Source organism: Sander lucioperca, chromosome 24 (assembly GCF_008315115.2).
Source record: "Sander lucioperca isolate FBNREF2018 chromosome 24, SLUC_FBN_1.2, whole genome shotgun sequence".
NCBI classification, from domain to species: Eukaryota; Metazoa; Chordata; class Actinopteri; order Perciformes; family Percidae; genus Sander; species Sander lucioperca.
Genome location: NC_050196.1, coordinates 7,719,300 through 7,725,894, shown reverse-complemented (window position 1 = coordinate 7,725,894; position 6,595 = coordinate 7,719,300).

Below are 6,595 nucleotides of genomic sequence, written 5' to 3'. Positions count from 1 at the left end.
AACATTTAAACATTTGCATCTGAGAAAATAAGTTTATACTTGCATCTATTTTTGTCAGTTTGGATAAGATGAAGAAGCAGCGAGTTCATACTTGAGGACAAAAGTGGTCTTTTTGTGGGTCACAGTGACATGGAGGCCTGGAAAAAAAATCTTAATTCAAGTGGACTCTTTCCTTGTTTAGACGACCGTTTGATACAGTTTTTGTTTTTTTTATGAGATATGAGTAAAAGGAGTTGAGACGACTGGACCCTTAAGGAATTTTCCCTAAAAACCACAGCCGAGATATGAGAGATACCACATTGTGTATGTTAAATTGGTGAGTACAGTCCTAGTGGCTGACTTTAAATTTTAAAAAAAGAAGCTCAAATGCTTAGAACCTTTCCTTCGATACCAAATTTAGATTTGTATCATTTAATAAGTTTTTTTCCAAAAGCCATAACCACTTTAAACTCACACATGCACTGACTTCACAGTCTAACCCCCCCAACCCCTGGACTTTCTTCTACCCACCTACTGTGCAATATTTAATATTCAATACTATTGATAATACTGTGCAATTCCATTACTGTGCAATATCTGTATACTGTGCAATATCATTACTCTCATTGTCCAATACCTATCATTGAATATGATCACCACTATTGGGCAATATTCATATTAAAGTAATGTGCAATAACCCACACTGCATATCAGAATCGGTATCAGAATCAGCTTTATTTGCCAGGTATGAGGACACATACGAGGAATTTTGCTTTGGATTATGCATTGCTCACAATGTGCTTACTCATACAAAACAAACAACAAAAGCAAACAATATATACACACTACAAACAATATAGACAGGTTGAGGCAGTAGTGCAATGATAAATATACATTATTTTTGTGATAAATTATTATTATTTTAATTATGGAGCATAGTGCAAAGGATGCTGGAATAAATAAGTATGTTATTACATAAGTATTATATTACAATATGAACAGTATGAACAGCTCAGAAATAGAGAATGATGAATAAATAATAAGTAGAACCAGTAAACAGGTGCTGATTACCTTGCTATATCACACTGTATATAAAACCATATATTTTTTAAAATATGTATATAGCGTCTCAGAACTGTGCACCTTACCACCCTTGCACTACTTTATTTCATGTCATATTTATTTGACATACATGTTGGCACTGGAAAAGGAGTTGCTTTTAATCTCAATAAAAGGCATTCTATTCTATTCTAATAGATGGGGTCATATCTAGCCCATGGTGCCAGTAACACACAGCTCCTATCAAGAGTTTAACTAAGTCAATACCACATAATTCTCCCGTCTTCACACTGCAGTGCCAGATATGTGTTTCCTTTAGTCTGTACTCTGTATGTGATGAGCTTTAAAATAGACTGATTCTAAACAAGTCTGCTTTCCTGCCACCTGAAACAAAAGAACGTCTGACTGGCACCAAATCCATCCTTGGGCCTCAACCAACCAGAAACATGGGGTGACCTCGTGCTCACCCAGTAGTGCGCGGCGCCCCATGTAGGCCGAGTCCTTGGCAGCTGGCCGGGGTTCCAATCCGACCTGTGGCTCTTTGCTGCATGTCATCCCCTTTCTCTCTACCCCATTTCCTCTCTATCTGAACTATCTAATAAACATGGAAAGAAATGCCCAGAAAATCTTAAAAAAAAACAGGAACATACCTTTAAAAGATCACGTTAAGAAAACAATTTGATCTGGCCTTTGCTGTGGTCTGCCGTCTCCATGGTACATGTGATTTTTTTCCTTCATGGTATTAGACAAAACAAAAATGTGTATGGAGTCAGTCAAACATTAATGATTTATTACATTATTAAATATGTGCCAAGACAAAAAAAAACTGTGTGTCTAGCAATTACGCTTTTTATGAAACAAGTAGATGTTGTTGATTGTGCAAAATAGAGCAATCCTGACACTTTATTGCCCCGATCTGAATTTCCTACAATCAGGAAATACATTAGCTACCCAGCTACCGTCCCACTTGTTGCTATGTCAGTGCTATAATAAAGGCCAAGCTGCTTCTCACATTAGTGTGTGAGCCAGTTAAATGAAAAGGTCACAACATGATTGCACTTTAGTTACACGCGAAAACATCTCAGCAGTGATCACTGCAACATATTTTGCACTGACCAGTGTGCAGTCCCTTGAATTAATGGATATATATATAATTCAGGCGTGAGTTGTCAGTGCTTTGACTGGTTACCCACACCCTGATGAAGCCCAGACTTAACAGAAAGGAAACTTCTAATAGCTTCCGAACACCAATGCTTCACGCCTACACTCAAAGTTTTTTAAAAGTCTTGTTTCAAGGCCAAAACCTGCTCCGTTCCTCTAACCCTATTGTTGTATTGTTATTGTTCTCCTCTCCTCTCGGCTGTCAGTCACAATGAGGAAAAACAACCGTCAGTCGGTATCCTGTGCACAAGTGCTTCTTCCTTGTACCTGGATCTTCGTCATTCGTCATTGTATGTGTCTGTATGTGCACGTGTGTCCATGCATAAGTCACCCGGACAGGCAGGCGGTAAAACACTTGCACGCACAAACATGTTTGTGTGCTTCATGAAAAGTCTGGTGCTGTAGTCAGAAGTTGAAGCACAAAATAAATGAACGCCATGTTTATTTCCTTATTAATAACATGTTTTTTTAAATTTTTTTATTGTATGTCATTCTGCATTATATGAAAATGTGTTGCACAAATCTCATCCAACGGTGTTTCAGCAGCATTGTACAGTATACACAGCTGGGATGGAGCTCAACTAGCGATCAGGGGAAAAGAACACCTGTCAAATGTGGCATTCACTGGCAGCAGGATATTTTTCTCATCTGTCACAGTCAGTGTGTTTGGCCTCAAAGGTCAGCCTGCGTAAAGACAAAGGCTAGGAGTGGCCTAAAGGATTATCACCTTTAGACATCAACATGGCCAAAGCTTTATCCATTAAATTGCAGCTCATATTCTCCGAGGGCTTCCGTGCTGACGACAGATGCCAAACAAATCTACTGAGCAGAGAGAGATAAATGAGGTAAACATGTCTGCGGGAAGAGGAGACAAGTGACGAAGCCATTAAAAACAAATCTGTTTCCCAAAAACTGATCAGGAGAAAAAAAACTTTGTAGCATTTGTAGAGATCAGGACAGTAACTGATTAAACATTTTTTTTATAAATAAGGGATTCAGTTGGTCCTATAAGTGACATATTGTTAATGTATATTTGTATTTAACTTGTGTCTTTCAGCTCACTTCCTGGCCTGTTTGGAGAAAATAAAAATATAAAGCTGCAAAAAGCTACATTTTGTGAAATAAATGAATAAGGTTGAAGTGTCAATTTAAGTGTAACCAGTAAAACTGAAGTGTCCGTTGAAACGGAAGACCTGGAAGAAGTTAGGAATAAGAAAGTGTAAGCAATGAAAGCAGATTTTTGTATTATTATAAGCAAATTATAAAAAAAAAAAAAAAGTTTGAGTTCCAGGACACTTCCTGTGTCTTCTGGAGCAAGGAAGTGGTGCCATTTGGCTAACATTAGCTAGCATGACTAAAAAGCTTTGATCTCCTTTGCCGACAGTAGATGACCTTAAATTAATCACATCGCATTCAGTTTTTCAACTGTGTATGAATAAATAAAGATTAGATCACTAATGTACTGTGGAATAGAACCTGGCGTTCTTGGAAAGCCAAGATGCTCCATCTTCTCCTTTGTAATGTGAGGATGTTGTGGTTTCATGTCCACCTTGTCCTCCCTGTGTAGTGTCCTTCCAGACGCTCTGGAACATTTCTGTTTAAAATCATTATCTAACTAGAGCTCGTCCATCTTGACCAACACCAGGTCTGCTCCAGACTATCAGGGAAGGAGTCTTCCCTGTTTGGTTAAAAAAACAAAACAGATCCCCACCAGCTTTCCATCCAATGCTGTGTTTAGTATGATGTGTGTTTAGTATAAATATGAGATGTGTGTGACAGCTGTTATAATTTCAGACATACACACTATTGTATGTATATGTTTGGGTCAGTCCAGGGCCAAATAAATGAAGCAAATACATCTTAGCATTTGTTTGAACCTACTTATGTTATGGCTGTATCTGACAGCTTTACAGAACATATGGGTTAGCCTTGACAGAACCTCAAAGCAGGAATAAAAACAACCGCTTGGCTTTCATTGTGTGACACAAAAAATGTATTCATGCGCTTGTGTTTATGGTATATCTAAACCACCTGGATTCATTAATCAAATAGTTAGACATTTTGAGAAATGAGTACGCATATTCTTTTTCTTGCTGAGAGAGTTCATGTTAGCTTACTTCTAGTCGCTGTGTCCAGCTACAACAACAACAACTCAAAACTTTTACATTTCGGTTTGTATATGAATTAAACAAATAAGTTAAAATGTGTTAATTAATGAGCTTTAGAGGCTATTTTTAGCTGTGGAAAAACAAGCTAGCTGTTTCTTTGTGCGTCCAGTCTTAATGCTAAGCCAACTGCCGCCTAGCTCCAATTAGCTAGCTAGCATACATTTTACTATGCTACTATTATCATCAAAGGCGACACAGGAAAAAATTATTTATTTAATGTGTAAGATACATAAAAAAATACATGATTAAACATCTTGCCAAACAAAAAAACAAAAATAATAATAAAAATATATATATATATAATTTTTTATTTTTATTTTATATATATATATATATATATATATATATATATATATATATATTAAAGGGCAATATGTGATTAAATAATATTATATTGCTGTATTTCCTCATTTACTTCTACTTGTATACATTCATATATCATGCCCATTTATTTATTTATTCATTTATTTGTTATATTCTGTTTCCCTTGTCACTTTTGGGCCCAAAACCATTTCACTGATGCTGAAATAAACACAAATTAAAAAATTAGATCTCCCCACTTTCTCAAAACTCTGATTCCAGTCCACATTTCTAAAGAAGGTAGTGTTTGTACAGCTTCTAAATGTTCTGAAAAACAATATTATTTTTCACCCGAGACAGCTAAAAAAATGCTAAAAAGTAAACTTCTTGGAGGATGGAGAGACATTCAAATAGTTTAATGTTGAAAGTAGTCATTTTCTTGGCTTGTAAATGTGTAACAAAGGAGAAAATATAAACAGTTGGATGTATTTCCACTTCATATGTTCATCATTTGATTGTCTAACTGAGGTTTAGTTGAAGATCATAAATATCTGTTGCAGACGTGTCTGGGGGCCATTATGGAGGGTGTGAAACCAAACCACATGCCAAGCCTACTGATGTTACCCAGGCATGTTCTTATCATTTTGAGGCTGCAGTGATAACAGCTGTCCATCCTCCTTCCATTCATGGACAGTCCTGGGCTGTGGTGAACAAAAGCTGCAAAGGGGCTGGTGGATGAAAGAGGGTACAAAAAACAAGTTAGTAGGTGAAGGATAAGTGGACACTACTGCTTCATCCTCAGCATGACCAGCGATCCCCATCAGGAAAATACAGATATACAGTATACAGACAACTCCTCCCTTCTCCTCCTTCAGTGTGCACTTCCCCTTTAAAGTATGAGCAGTCCTGGCTGCTCACTCTGTCTCCCTTGTAGTGTGTGGTGAGGCTGCTGTGACTGACTTGACTGAAAGGATTGTAAAGGATAAAGAAGACAATCTTGTAATTTATGGTGCCTATGGATATGACATGCAGGTGAACAAGCTCAAAGTTATTTATTCAAAGTTATTAAGTTTTTTTTATAGAATCTAAAGCATACATGACTGGATTGATCATCCCTAAAAGGTAAAAGTCTTGTTGTTTTTTCTTGTTTCAAAAAGTTAATATTTTGCAACATTATGTATTTCTGGTGATATGTTTTAAGTAGCATCATTGCTACTATATTACATCTACATTACATGGGTTGCAGGACATAACCAGGCAGAAAACATACAATGCAACCGAACTGCATTAAAGCAGTAATGTTGAAAAACCAATTTGTTTCTGTGTATTCATCTTTTAAAGACCCTTTAAAGGCAGTATTTGTTGAAACTGTAACAGGACTTTGATACCATAAAATTCCCTAGAATGAGCTTGCTTGCAAATTGTACGTAATGTATGTGGACATTGGAAATACTGGCATGTTACAATATTTATTTGTAACATCATCATCATATACAATGTTTGCTTCTGCACATAAAGGATTATTGCACATTGCAAACAATACTAATGGACATAAAGTGTAATCATAAACGCATATAGACATATAAAACCATGAATGAGTAGTACATTGTAGTTCATTGTGAGGATTTCCCTTGACCATAAAGAGACTTGTTTGAAAAGTGAGACTTGTTCTATGACCTCCAGGGACATGTATCACGTTCTAATATACAGAGACAAAGCAGGGTGTAACTCCAGAGTCCCAGCTGATGAATAATTGAATTTCACGTGCTCTTATCTCGGCTGTTGGCTAACAAAGATTTTACGTTTGTTTTAGTGTTCAAGGAAAGGTGATATATGGTATAAGTGGGTAAAAATACAAACATCCTCCCTTTATTTCAATAAGGAGGGTTTCTCTTTTTTATTGATAGTTGTTTGAAGGGTCACATTGC